Source organism: Nuphar pumila, chromosome 3, assembly GCF_984573655.1.
Source record: "Nuphar pumila chromosome 3, dmNupPumi1.hap1.1, whole genome shotgun sequence".
NCBI lineage: Eukaryota > Viridiplantae > Streptophyta > Magnoliopsida > Nymphaeales > Nymphaeaceae > Nuphar > Nuphar pumila.
Genome location: NC_143251.1, coordinates 139,055,951 through 139,069,900, shown reverse-complemented (window position 1 = coordinate 139,069,900; position 13,950 = coordinate 139,055,951).

Below are 13,950 nucleotides of genomic sequence, written 5' to 3'. Positions count from 1 at the left end.
TGGCAACAAATCTTGTTTTACATGATAAGTCAAAACATTTTCATATTGATTATCACTTTGTCATGGACAAGATTGAGTTAGAAGTGATGGAAATGTTTGTTGATTCGGATCAGCAAGTGACAGATATATTTATCAAAGGTTTATCAAGAGACAAACATAATTTCTTAAAGAACAAGTTATGCATGTCGAATGACATGTATAACTTGAGGGGGAGTGTTAGAACAAGAGAAGGGTAAAGTCATATTTTCCATGGAGACGTCCTGGTATGGATACGACTATAATATTTTGTATTTTGTGTATTCCTCTGTGTGACGTCCTATCTAAGACAAATTTGTATTATGTTTAATTTTATTGTACCTCTTTGTATTCAGCCCAATTAGGTTAAACATATATAATGATAATATTGATGTGTCCCCCTACACCAAGAATCACAACATTAAGGGCCAACCGGTGTGTCTCTCTTTTTCTTCTCACCACCTCTTTATTGCTATGACAAATCTAACACTGTGCTCACAATGTGATCTCTGGGAGAGAGGGAAATGACAGCATTACATGGGGCCTACAATAGCATATTGCAGGCCCCATATTGAATATCGTCATGTGATTGGATGTGTCACATAGTCGAAGCACTTAATCACTCCCTGGATCCCCTCTCTCTTTGGTAGAGGGTGTTAATTTTGCTCCAAAGTCCCAATGCCCCTTTATTTACCAGAACTAGATGTTGCATGAGTGTGTTGGACTCATTAACTAATTGGTTCATAGATAATATCAGAGTTGACAGGCCAACTTTTGGATATTGATAAAGTTGTAAATGAGCTCGTTGTCAAGGATGTAGAGCATATATTGATCTTTTAGTGTTGAGCTTTTTGGGATAATAAATCTGTTTGACAATGGGAATCCTCCTTCCCAAGGCATGTGTCATTTGCTAAGTGTGGTCATTTGTTTTTAGCATGACCTTCTAAAGCAACTTAATTTTGGACTTTGAGATTTCAACCTGTGGTCTTGTTTGTTCTTTGAGAAGTGTAGGTTACAGAAAACTGAGGAAGGTATCTAAGTCAATCTTTCTATTGGATTTTGGCTCAAAATTGCCCTTAAGTTTTCTCTCTAATTTTTTATTTTTTCTTAAGTTTGTAAGTATTGAGTTATCTAAAAAAGTTTAGTCTTACATTAAAGGTTTTTTGGAAAACCTCTTGTCCTTATATAGAGGGGTGGTGCCTTGAAAGGCAAGGCCCTCAAGGGAATTAGATCTTGGGCTTGTGCATCACTTTATTCTTGGACCTTGACCTTTGACTTTAGACTTGAACTTGGATTTGAATTCAGATTTAGCCCGATTCGGTCTAGTTTGGTTCGGCTTAGCTTTGACTTTTTTTTAGTACTTGCAATGGTTTTAATCCTCAAGTCTAAAAATGGCTTTGATCAACCCATTTATGGACCTTTGCCCAATCTTAAATTCTCTTTGAATCTTTCTGGTTCTTATCCGAATCCATTTAAACCTTGACCAACATTTTTAAATAGGTATTAAAGGTTCAAAATGGTCCATTAGTCACCCTTATCCTTGCTTTGATCGACCGTCGACTCAGTTAATGTTAGAATTGACCTTGCCAAGGTCATTTCTGTTCTTGTTTGGTGTCTATCTTATGCCTAACGTCTGAGCCTTTATGGCTGGCCATTTTGACAAGTCATGGCCTTTTATGACTAGCCATTTTAGCCTCTTTATAGCCTTAATGGCAGCCTATGTGGGGCCTATATAAACCCCAACCCTCTCTCATTTCTAGAATCTCTCTCTCTCTTCTCTTTTGTTTTAGAGTTCCAAGTTCAAATCCTTTTTTAAATTCAGATCCAATAGCTCAAATCCAGATTCAGTTGATATTTAGATCTAGATCTAGTTACTATTTGGATCCAACTCTAGTTACTATTTGAATCTAGATTCAGTTACAGTTCAGATCTAAATACAGTTGATATTCGGATTCAGATCCAGCTACAGTTTTGATCCATATTTAGTTAAAGTTCGGATCTATATCTAGTATTAGTTTGAATTCATACCCACTAATATTTAGAATCTATACCCACACCCAAGATTCATACCCAAAATTGAACCTAGATCTTCTTATCATAATCAAGAGGTTGTTGAAGTGGTTCATGTCAAGGTTATTGGTCTCACCCAGTGCAGGATGTGTACTAATTTTTCACAAGTGAAAGCTCGGTTGTATCCTAGAGCATAGTTGCACGAATACCCATTGCACCAAGGACCTGATCCTAAGTGGGATAACCATCGCTTGAAAGATAGTGTGTGTATACGCGTGCCTCCGAGCGTATATAGGTTCAAGCAACTGACCCACTAAGTTAAGCAATATTTTCAATACTTTCTTCATTCCAACCCCCAAGCCGCCCCACTCCCCACCCACTTTCTTTCATGAAAAAACTCAGTTAATTGGAAATTATCTTGGCCATTTCCATTTTTGGACTATCAGTGTTTTCTATTCTTTTTAGTTGGACAGATCTGATAACTTGTATATAGTATATACTAACAGGAAACGAGGGGAAATCTGACTAAATCCTTTCTTCATGTCCCTCTGTGGTCTGTTTGCCCAAACAGGCTATTGAAGCAAATTTTTTCCTAAAAATTTGGAGGTTTTCTGAGATTCGTACAGCGTGTGAACATGCACACTTTTTACAAATATGAGCAAGCTTACATGTACAATCTGATTGGGCAAGTGCATACACGTTTTATACATTAAAATCCACTTCAAGTAGTCTCTGTCTAAATTATGTTCTACTAGGATGCAACTCTCTCTCTCTCTCTCTCTCTCTCTCTCTCTCTCTCTCTCTCTCTCTCTCTCTCTCTCTCTCTCTCTCTCTCTCTCTCTCTATATATATATATATATATATATATATATATATATATATATATATTCCTTAGATGTAAAATATGATAGCTTGGTTAAGCTAAGATGCGGCTACTAAATGGCATCCAGTGAGAAGTCATTGATTTGCAAATTGATAACAAGAACTGCACTCGTCTGTGCTCTGCATAGAGCAGGGTCATCCCTCTCTCTCTCTTGTTGGGAACGGCACACTATCGACGAATGGACAAACAAAAACGAAAGAAGCAAGAGAAGGAATCGAATCACACATGAACAAATATTTTACTGTGGTTCAACAAGAGTTGCCTACGTCCACGGCCTCACTGAATTTTTTTATTCAATTGAGATACCACACATCTACAATAGACGGATTTGCTTTCTTTAAATAAAAGGAGTCTATGAGTGTTACAAGAAGTCTACGAGAGTTGTTGTTCGATTCTACAAGGAGTCTATGATAAAATTCTAAAACTATCTTCCAAACATATCCAAAAAACAGAAATTGAGGATTTATATCCAGGTAAGAAACAATTTTCACACTCCAACATCTCTCTCTCTCTCTCTCTCATACACACGTACTGTCAAGATGGTTCTGTGCATTTATAAACAAGAAACCATGATGAGATTTTCTAAATGAGATATTGTGTACATAAATTTGATGACAGATTGTTTATAGCTTTTCTTTCTTGTACTAGTGTTTATGTTACTGAAAGCCAATATCAGTTCCGGACCTGAATAGATTTTCAAATGACTCAGAGAATCGGCCGATACAGACTCGAACAGGATCAAGTTGAATGTCACTTTTACTTTTTTAATTAAACATTCATTAAAAATAAAAAATGTTAAAATATTAAAATAAGGACCAATTCTACCCGAATCAAAAATCTGGGGCTGATTCTATGTGAATCGGCTGCCCATTCGCATTGATACCAACACTGACTATGAGCATTCCTTCACATTTCGTGTCCTCCCAATGTGGTTTTACAGATTAACTAGCCGTTATGATGTTCATTGAATCAGTTGGATTAGAGAGTAAGCTTGCTTCCATGTGAACAAGGTAGTGCACCAACTGTAGGCACACTGCTACATCTGAACTGCAGGATGGGCTATGCTCAGCTCTGCAATCTATGGCCGGACCTGCTGGTCGCCAAAAAAAAGGACCTATAACCGGCAGTCAAATCAGCGGTGGTTGCTTGTGGGCACATTGTTTTGGCAAAAACACTATCAACTCATTGTACAAATCCTGTGACCTATCAACTAACCTTACAAATCTTGTGAACAAAGATGGTCAAGGGCCTCATGAAAAAGCTGGGTGCTTTTCCAATGCAGTGAACAGGAGGGATGGAGCTCCTGAACCCCTTTGGATTAAATAGCAAACTGTGTTAATAACTATGAAGATAAAAACTGAAATAAAGAATTGAATTAGATAAGAAAAGGGAAAGCAAAGGACATAAAGTAATAAGGGTTCTTTCTCAATAGCACTCTGCATATTCTTTTCTTTTCTAAACTATTTACAGAGGAAATGTGCCCCATGAAGGATCACGGATCAGGGTTTTAAGAACAGGCCTAATAGAAAGACTTGAAGAATCCGTTTGAATCATATCATGGTTCTAATCAGTGCTGGATTAGCGAAGGGGTGTGTGCATGCTTCCGTTGCCCTTTAGTCATACGAGTAGACCTACGAACAGCATTACCTCCTTAGTTAGGCCCTTAGCCCGTACGAGAGGCTACCATGGGATTCAAGCAATCTGGGTCAGATTCAAATCCCAGCTCCAGTCACAGTTATCACGGATTCGTACTGCATCATTTTCTCATGCTTCATACTGGGGTCAGTTACAATGGCGTTGGTTGAAGTTAAACAGAGCCCCCATAGCAAAAGCCCACACTCACTGCTCCTACACAAAATTCACAATTAAAGTGTGAAGATTTTTTATTTAATCGTGTTACTTATATATATATATATATAAGTAACACGATTAAATAAAAAATCTTCACACTTTAATTGTGAATTTTGTGTAGTTTCAACACTAATTGGAGCATGAGGCTGCTTCAAAGAAAGAAAGCAGAGAATGTTGGGATCATAGTGACAAATATAGCGAGATTTTCAAAATATCCTGAGATTTATGAAAAAAACATAAATACCATTATTTAAATGTGATATTTATGTTTTAAATGGCTATTTATCATGAAAAAATCGTGTGTTTTTTTTAAAATAATTTTTATTAATATTTTCTTATAAAAAATAAAATTTATTTTTTTTATTTATTTTTTTATTGCCGAGATTTTGCAGAAAAAAAATGCAAGATTTATGATTTTTTTTCAATTTCTCGCGAGTTTTTGAAAAACGAGAAATTGCCGATAAAAACGTTTGTCACTATGGTTGGGATAACATTTTTTATTATTTGAATGGTTAGGTTAAAACATCGAGTGTTTGCATGTGTGCATGTGCACGTGCGCACAAATACCCTAAGGTATTGGATCTAGTGGTACGAGACTTGGATGTCAACATTGGGATTCCAGTCGGATATCCTACCTTATCCAAATCAGTTTAGTCAGGTAATTCTGTAACATGAGTATCTGCCTAATAGTCGGGTCTGGTTTTGGTATGAGCGTTACATTCAAATCCAAATCTGACGGATATCTGAGTCTGAGTACATGTAAATCTTATACGCAACTAGATATTTAAGCTAGCCGGAATCTGGGTCCAACTTTGGCTTTTTCCCATCCAAATTAGGGTCTGATTTCAAATCTGATTATGCAAAACCTTCTCAAAATGCTCCAATATCACCATCCTTCTCAAAATGCTCCAATTTCCCCTATTCCAGACTCTCGAATTCTAGATCACTCAAATCACAAAAAATATCGCGAAAATCTATCTCGTGAAGTTTTTGCTAGAAGGAAATCGTGAGAATTCCCGATTTTTTCATTTCTAGATTCTCAGATTTACAATTTCTCATACACAAAATCAGAGAAAATACGGAGAGGAGGGAAAAGGAGGAAGAGAGAGGAATTCTCGGGTGTTTCAGAAGGGCATAATGTGCGTGGCCTTGCTATCGTAGCGAGAGAGGCAGTTCTTGGAATCTGCACGGAAGGTCTTGAGGAGGTCTCCGGCCATCTGCCGGACGGCCGGCGAGCAGTTGCTCTGGATCAGCAGCAAAATCTTCGCCAGTCCGTTGTTCCGCGCCACCGCCTCCGTCGCCCTCCGGTCCCGGAAGGCGTGGCAGAAAATTAGGGGGGGGGGAGATGGTTCCCCCATTTGCGGAACCAACTTCCATGTTTCATTGCAGGGAGGACGAGGATAAACCTCACCCACGATCGATGGGTGGGGTGAGGTTTATCCTCACCCACCGTGAAGGCCCTATAAAAAACCCTCACGGTGCACCCCCTGCCCACCCCTCGACACACAGAAAGCGAAAGAGAGCGTGAGGAGGCAAAAAAATGAGAAAGAGTTGTAGAGAGAGGGGGAGAGGCTTACTGAAACTGCCGTCGGCGACACCATAAGTACGCCGTCCTTCTTTTCTTCTTCTTTCTTTTTCCGGTTGATTAGAGAGCCGGCAGTCATGGCTACCGGCCTTCTTGCCGAGAGAGAGAGAGAGAGAGAGAGAGGGGGGGCCGGCTCTAGTTGCGGGTCCCTCTGCTTCAAAAAAAGGAGAAAATCGAGAAGGGGTCGTGCCCCTTTCGGCCCTTTTTTTTACCTAACAAGCTGACTTGGGTCGGTCTGGGTGCGACCCAGACCAAACCAGACGGTCTGGGTCGCACTCAGACTAAACCAAGTAAAAAAATCAATCGTATCAGGCTGAACTGGTCTGACTCTATCGAACTGACTCAGTCATACCGGTTCTGTTTGGGTATGAACCAGACCGAGACTGGGTCTTGGTTCTCTATTTGGATTTGGTCTGGACCAGACCAAATCTGGGTTCAGTTCAATCTAGTCAGTCTAGACCGATCCGAATTGAATTGGATCCAGACAAATTTGGGTCTAGATCCTGTCTAATAAATTTGGTTCCAGATCAGAACTGGATTTGGTTCGAATTAGTGTTAGATCAAGATCAAAACTAGATCTAGCTCAGATCAGTGCTAGATCCATATCAAAGCTGGATCTTGATCCAACCATATGGAACAGTTATGAATCCAGATCAGAACTATGTCTGGACCCAGTTTGACAGTTTTGGATCTAAATTAGAACTGGATCTAGATCCAGTTTGTCAATAGTTATGAATTTTGAGAATCCAATTGAGATTTTAAACTAAACTCAAATGGGTTGAGACTAGGTCCAGTAAACCTAGTACTCTAAACTGAGCTAGGATGGGTCAGTTCAAATCATAAGAGTTGAAATAACCAAATTATCTGTGTGTGTACCTAATACCCGATTAAGTAAAATGGTCATAACTTTGCATATCGAACTTAGAATTGAGTGAGAATTGGTGCGTTGGACTCGTATTGTAGAAGAAAATATCTTTGTCATCTGGTTCTGATCAAATCATAGGTACAAAAATCAAGGTTTGAAGAATCAAACTGGCAAAAGTATTTTGGTAATGTTGTCAAAATATAAAGAAGTTATATGTATTAATATGAACATGCTTGTATGATGATCAGATCCTATTGTTAGAAACTCTTGAGACTCGATTACGACCAGAGTTCAGCATTTGTATTCAAGGTAAGGGATATTATAAGTAATCCTAGTTGTGAACAAACTATATTGTGTTGCATGTTATGATGGATATTGCACATTAGCGTGTTTAGAAATGTAGCTCTTGAGTATGAACATGATATGCATAAAATGACCATGCATGAGATTATTGCAATGAGGTGATTATATGCACATATTAGTCATGATATGTCATGCATATCATAAAGATATTGCTTTTGTGATAACATATCTATATTATAATCTGCAAATAACATGCATTCTGATGAGATTGTGATTAGACTTGAGTCTCTTAAATCTAGTGATGTCATATAAATTTTATATTGAGATAAGCATTTATAACCCCTTCAATCCTGGAAGTGGTGACTTGTGGAAAGCGCTACCTGGTTTGTGGCTAGAGTGCAGTCACCATGGAGAGTGAGTCATCGATGATTTAATGACATAGACACTCTACTTCGTTTCATGCTTAGTATGATACAAGGTATGAACCCTAATGTCATTCTGAGATTGAGAGTGAGATCTGCTGTGATTATTTCACGATATCACTCTTTGGAAAATGAGTGAAACACGAGCTAGAGAGTAAGGTTCAATTTAATAAACTTAAATATAACTTAGGGTTATATTCACACAGTATTTGGGACTCTAGACAACCATGGATGGTTGGAAGCCATTATGGTTAGGATGTAGCATGAATCATGCCAAGATTGAGTTTGAGTTTGACTTCCCGACTAACTACTAATGGGGTTCACCTTATTGTTTCAGTGTAGTGACTGGTGATCTGTGAATCACTGGGAGTGTATGGTTCATAGTCTAACCAACATTATAGAATTAAAGTGTTCTACGTGGGTTGCTACGCCTATAGATGCCTATAGCCAACATTGTAGTTGTAAGTTAAAGTCATTATTTGCTTATATATATTCTTTACTGAGTTGTAGACTCACCCCTTATGTACTTGCAATTGTAGGTTTCAAGCATACTAGCGTAGACAGAACGTCATCGGCTACTCCGACTTTGCGGCAGAGTACTTGTTAGTTTACTTTCTTGTCATTGAATATTTATGTAATCATTATTTTTGCATGTTATGAATGATGAACTTTGTGAAAGAAATTGAGTTACTAAAAAAAAAATTAGCCATGTTTTCTCTATTTGAACTTTGTGTGCTTTCCCTCTATAAAGTAATACTAACCGTACTTGGACTTTTGAGGCCCCAGATCGGGGTGTTACAAAATGGTATCAAAGTCAGGTTGAGACAAAAAAGGTTTATTATTCATAACAAGTTCAATGACATAGAATTTAGTATAAGTCTATACTTGCTAAAACACTATAGTGACTAGGTTATTTTGTGATTAGGAATGGTTGGTGAGTGCAATAATCACAGAGATCCTAGGGCTCAAAAACCTTCTGAGTCGTCTTTCAGAGGGAGAAAAGAATTAATTACTGCAACGGAGATGACTACTGGAGTCATGGCAATCATGGCTCAAATAGTATGAGAGTTGACACCACAACCCCTGTCGATCTATATTATAGCCAGAAAAAGAGATGCGTACCAATAGAACGATTCTAACACTACTCAGAGGTGATGGCCGCAGTCTTACGAGCGACAGCCACAGCCTTACGGGCGAAGGACTCACCAATCCCACCATCAGAGAGCTTGATCAATGCATGGGTGAACGTTGAGGGATTGGATGGCGGCTCGAGCAAGAGTCGCAAGTTGAGCATCCCCTTGCGCAAACTCTATGTCTCAGGGAGGGTCTAGGATGCCTAGTGTATAGGGACGACATATGTCCCAGACCAGCTATGTAGCTGCCATGAGCACAGCCAATCGAGGAGTTTCAAATCCGGCCATGGAGTTTCTTGCTGAAGAAACTAGGAGGGTGGCAATTCACACTGCAGAGGCAGCATGGCACGCGTAGCATGGCACGCTGCACAAGTGAATGAAAGTGTTCCAGGACTAGCATAGGAACGGGCACCATCGAAAAGTTCATGGAAAGAAGGCGACGATGAAGATCCTACTCTTACACTCGCCTCACCTACCTACACTCCTGCTTCATCCCCATGCAATATGGGTGCCCTTCATGTGTCTATATATCCCTTTATTTCCTCTGTCTCACCTAATTACACTCCTGCTTCACCCCCATACAACATGAGTGCTCTTCATGTGCCTCACCCTCAGTAGACGCGAAGGGATTCAGGGAGAGAAGCAAGTTTCAGATGGATTGAGGAGTAAAATTATGTTGCATCTAGGAATATTTAGTCTTGTTTGGTCTAGTTCAGTTATCCATTATTTTGCTTTATTTTCTTCTTGTTTTGTCTGCCTTTAATTCTTTTATGTGTACTAGGATATTTTTAATAAAATAAAATGTTTTTGACTAAATGAGTATCATAAAAGTATGCATGTGATTGAATTTTGTGCAAATATAATATAACTGACTCAAATAATGATAAATTCATTACGTGATGATTTCAATGCAGCATATATGGCTACTCGTAGGGGAACATCCTATTTATTTAAGGACATTGTAGTCGTTAGACGAGAGATGAGGCAACTTGATGCAATGACTGGTGATGAAGAGTGCCTTGGCAGATCATTCCGGAGGGTGCATTTATCATCACGCACCTCGGGAGGTGCACCAGTTCAGAGAGTGCCTTCATCTTTCTTTACCCATGAGAGGCATGCTCTACAAGTAGTGGAGAAGAGAGTATAGAGATCTCATAATGATCACCGATAGGAAGCTCAGAAGGAGAAAGCACGAGGATACCTCATGAGTATACTACAAACCGCATCCTGTACGAGCTTTTGCAAACCACCCGAGCTCAACAAGGACAACCCCAAACTATCATTTTAGGCATCACCTCTTGGGCTAAAAGGTTCAAGAAAATGCAACCTCCACTTTTTTATGGCGTCGCAATAGAGAATTGGCTCATGCAAGTGGAAAAAGCTTTAGATATTATTTAGTGTCTGGATGATCATAGGGAATAGATAGCAGTGTCGAACTTGATGAGCGATGCGAAACACTGGTTGAGGATCATCTGAGACACTCTAGAGCAGGACACTTACTTGTCTTGGTCTAATTTTATAATTAGATTATACAGGTAATTCTTTTTTAAGTGTCAGAAGGTGGAGAAGGAGAAAGAATTCGGGAAGATGAAGCAAGAGGACATAATTGCACCCCAATCTATTGCCCGATTTAACTATCTTTCCCATTTCACCAAGTCTTTGGTAGCGAATGAGAAAGAGAAGTGCAGACACTTTTAGAGGGGCTTGAGACCCAAAATTTTGAGGTTGGTAGGGCCACTGCAAATAAAGAAATACAGTCAACTCATAGACTATGCTTCAAAGTATGAATTTTGGGAGTTGAGGACAAAGAAGAAGCCCCAAGAAAAGGAAAGCCCAAGACTGAAGAGAAGGCCAAACACAACGACAGTGATAGGACTTAGTCCTCTCGAAGGAAGTTTTAGTATAAAGGAAAGTTTCAGAGAGAGCACAAGAGGCACTACGAAGGTCAAACCAGTGATTAGACCCAGGATAAGCAATTCAGGAATTCGGGAGGCCAACAAGTTAAGAGGTAGAAAACTCTAAAGTCAGCCCACTTAGACAATTCGTGCAGAACTTGTGGTCTTTATAGGCACGAAGGTAAGTGCCACCTAAGGAATGTCAAGTGCTTCAACTGCCAGCATATGGGTCACTATACCAACGATTGCCCACAGCTTTATCAGAGAAATAGTGTATCCCGAAAGAAGAAGCCCGCAGTACCAGGTCATGCATGTGCGACCAATTTTCAAGAAGCCTTTGCCAGCCCTGAGGTGGTTGAAGGTACACTCTCTATTTCTGGTATTCTAGCACATATATTGTTTAATTCTGGAGCTACATATAGTTTTATCACCTCAACTTTTAGGAAATTGTTACCAGTTGCACCTTCATGATTGATTATTTCTTACTTGATAGAAATATCCATAGGAGACTTCACCATAGTGGACACTGTGTACAACAATTATATAGTGGGAATAGAGAACCGTGAGTTGCCTATGAACTTGTTGTAACTCGATTTGAAGAATATAGACGTTGACCTAGGTATGGACTGGTTGTCGGACCATTATGCCACTACTGATTGTAGAAAGAAGTGTGTTACTTTTTAAAACCCTCAGACTCCAACTTTCATATATCAGGGTGTTAGAAAACTACCCAGGTCAATGATCATATCATGCTTGAAGGTCAATAAATACATTCAAGAATAATGCATTGGATTTTTAGCTTACATGAAGACTGTTGGGAGAGATGACCTTTTCATATCAGATATAGACATAGTTCAAAAATATGCAGTTATTTTTTTGGAAGAACTACCAGGTCTCCCAACCGATCGAGAGATTGAGTTCCAGATCAATCTTGTCCTACGAACAACACCCAATTCAAAGGCCACTTATCGGATAGGGACTGCAAAACTTAAGGGAAAACTGCAAGAATTATTGAAGAAAGATTTTATAAGACCATCGGTATCTCCTTGGGGTGCTCCAATTCCGTTCGTCAAAAAGAATGATGGACCACTGCGAATCTGTGTAGATTATCGACAATTAAATACAGTGATCATAAAGAATAAATATCCATTGTCGCGGATTGATGATTTATTTGATTAAATTCAAAGAGTTGCATGCTTCTCGAAGTTGGATCTACGATTGAGTTACCATCAACTAAAAATTAATGAAGAAGATGTTGCTAAGACAGCTTTTCGTTCAACATACGACCATTGTGAGTTTTTGGTCATGCATTTTGGTCTGACTAATGTACCAGAAGCTTTCATGGATATGATGAAAAGAGTTTTCAAAACATATTTGGATAAGTTCGTGGTGGTATTTGTCGATGACATTCTTATTTATTCAACCACGAGGGAGCATGAGGAACACCTGAGAATAGTTTTGCGAGCACTCAGAGAACATCTGTTCTACGCTAAATTTTTAAAGTGTGCATTTTGTTGGAGCAGATGTCATTCCTTGGTCACATAGTATTCAAAGAGGGCATTATGGTAAACCTTGCAAAGATTGAAGCGATTACCATTTCGGCGAGACTCAAGAATCCTACAAAGATCCATGGTTTCTTGAGATTGGCTAGATACTACCGGCGATTCGTGGAAGGATTTTCTATGTTGGCAGCTCCAATTACCAAACTCACTAAGAAAAATATAAAGTTCGAGTGAAATGACAAGTGTGAGCAGAGTTTTCAAGAGATAAAGAAGTGTTTGACCACTACTCCAGTTTTGGTCTTACCTTCTAGATCTGGGGGCTTTATTATTTACAATGATGCTTCTCATAAGGGATTGGGTTGCGTTCTGATGCAGTATGGTAAGGTGATAGCTTATGCATCTCACCAACTGAAAATGCATGATATTAATTATCCAATGCATGATTTAGAGCTAACAGCAGTTGTATTCACTCTTAAGATATAAAAACACTACCTATACGGTGAACCATTTAAAGTTTTTACAGACCATCAAAGCCTCAAGTACCTATTTTTGCAGAGAGACTTGAACTTGAGACAGAAGAGATGGCTTGATTTTTTACAGGATTATGACTTTGAGCTAAAATATCACCTCGGAAAGGCAAACGTAGTCGTTGACGCTCTTATCAGAAAGTCAGAAGCATTAGCCAGACTCGCAGATTGGGATTTGTTTTCTTCAATCGTGCATTAGAATGCATAAGCTTGATGTTTACCAGGTCGATTATTGTTTATGCAAACCACATTGAAGTCAGAATTGTGAGAGCAAATTAAGGAAAAACAACCCTTTGATCCAGAGTTGGCTAAAGTTAAAAAGAGAATTTCTGAAGGTAAAAAATCAGACTTCAAGATTGATGATCAGTGTCTTCTATGATTTCATCATAGAGTATGTATTCCTAAGGATGATCAAATCAGGAATCGGTTGTTGGACGAGGCACACCACTCAAAATATGTCATCCACCCTAACAATACCAAAATGTATCAAGATCTGACTTATACGTTTTGGTGGAGCAGAATGAAAAGCGACATTGCTGAGTTTGTAAGCAAGTGTCTGGCGTGCCAACAAGTGAAGATTGAGCACCAATGACCCAGAAGACTACTACAACAAATTCTTATACCTAAGTGGAAATGGGTAGATGTTACTATGCACTTTGTCTTAGGACTTTCAAAGACCAGAAATGTGATGGATTTAGTATGGGTGATTGTAGATAGGCTAACTAAGTCAGTTCACTTCTTATCTTTTAAGACAACTCACACTTGTGACCAGTTGGCCAAGCACTTCATCAGAGAGATAGTCAAACTTCATGGAGTATCCAATTCGATTGTTTCAGATAGAGACTACAAGTTTACATCGTGATTTCGACAGAATTCCTATGAGGCAATGGGGAAACAGTTAAAAATGAGCACTGCATTTCACCCTCAGACAGATGGACAATCAGAGCGAACCATTCAGA